Source organism: Eriocheir sinensis, chromosome 38, assembly GCF_024679095.1.
Source record: "Eriocheir sinensis breed Jianghai 21 chromosome 38, ASM2467909v1, whole genome shotgun sequence".
NCBI lineage: Eukaryota > Metazoa > Arthropoda > Malacostraca > Decapoda > Varunidae > Eriocheir > Eriocheir sinensis.
This window is the reverse complement of record NC_066546.1, coordinates 17,179,974-17,181,472: the sequence shown is the minus strand read 5'-3', so window position 1 is coordinate 17,181,472 and position 1,499 is coordinate 17,179,974. Positions and strand designations below refer to the sequence as shown.

Sequence of the window (1,499 nt, the reverse complement as noted above, 5' to 3'; positions counted from 1 at the left end):
GGTGGTGATTCACGGCAGCCTGACCCAGGAGATAAAGAAGGAAATAAAAGGAAATACATAAAAGACTGATTGATTGATTGATAGTTTATTGTTGCAGGTAAACAACAAGGGAGAACAGGAGTTATTATGGAAAGTTTAGGCCAGGCAGAGCTCAACTGGTCTTCAAGAGAGCTTATAGAGGTTGAATAAGTATCAGTAATATTGCATTTCCTGCCTAAAAGCGGTGATTCACGGCTGCCTGACCCAGAAGATAAAGAAGGAAATAAAAGGAAATACATAAAAGACTAAACAGGAGTTATTATGGAAAGTATAGGCCAGGCAGAGCTCAACTGGTCTTCAAGAGAGCTAATAGAGGTTGAATAGGTATCAGTAATATTGCATTTCCTGCCTAAAAGCGGTGATTCACGGCTGCCTGACCCAGAAGATAAAGAAGGAAATAAAAAGAAATATATAAAAGACTAAACAGGAGTTATTATGGAAAGTATAGGCCAGGCAGAGCTCAACTGGTCTTCAAGAGAGCTTATAGAGGTTGAATAAGTATCAGTAATATTGCATTTCCTGCCTAAAAGCGGTGATTCACGGCAGCCTGACCCAGAAGATAAAGAAGGAAATAAAAAGAAATATATAAAAGACTAAACAGGAGTTATTATGGAAAGTATAGGCCAGGCAGAGCTCAATTGGTCTTCAATGGAGCCTACAGAAGTAAAATAAGCATTAGTAACATTCTATTTCCTATAAAAAGTGGTGATTCACGCCAGCCTGACCTATGACGTCATTGGTTAGCCTCACCGTGGCTCACGAACATAACTTAATACATATTTAGCTAATACGCCATTTTGACTTCACCCTGAGTATCAAACATGGGTCAATAAATTATCTAAAGCATCATAATGAGTTAAAATAGTCTGGTAGAGGTAAAAGATAAGAGGTAGACGTGACTCAGTGCAGCCAATGTTTCTGTTTGGGTTGTTTTAATTTATATTTGCTGCACGCCACTTTGAATGCATCCTGAGTATCGAAAATCGCTTTAATTATTTATCTGAAGCACCATAATGAGATGGAACAGTCTAGTATAGGTAAAAGATAAGACGTAAAGATGACTCGATCAGTAATGGCTATGTCTCAGCTTATCTGGATTATAATTCACTTTGAAGGCACCCTAAGTACCAAACATGGGCCAATTAATAATATAAAGCACCATAATGAGATAGAACAGTCTAATAAAGGTAAAAGATAAGAGGGAATCGCCATGTCAGCTTCCAACGAAATACCGAAAAAAAAGCTTATTAGGTTTACTATAATTAAGTTTGAAGGCACCCTGAGTATCAAAAATGGGCCAATTAATTATATAAAGCACCATAATGAGATGGAACAGTCTAATAAAGGTTAAGATAAAGGGGGGGAAGGCCACTCGGTGAAGACAACGGCTCAGTTTGTTTGGGTCCAAGGTGGCGGCCAGACCTTCCCTCCGAGCGCTATTTTATCGCCTTTCTCCCCGG

General features: G+C 38.8%; 1 protein-coding gene across 2 annotated transcripts in view; it reads left to right on the top strand.

Moving 5' to 3' along the window:
- The first annotated feature begins 1,423 nt into the window (after positions 1-1,423).
- LOC127008775 (charged multivesicular body protein 4c-like) overlaps positions 1,424-1,499 on the top strand; it is a 4,092-nt gene continuing 4,016 nt past the window's right edge. Inside the window, exon 1 of one of the 2 annotated variants that reach the window (XM_050881156.1) lies at positions 1,424-1,499. This exon is cut by the window's right edge and continues 194 nt beyond it. The gene's annotated coding sequence lies outside the window, so the exon portion shown is untranslated. The other variant, XM_050881155.1, reaches the window with a different exon arrangement.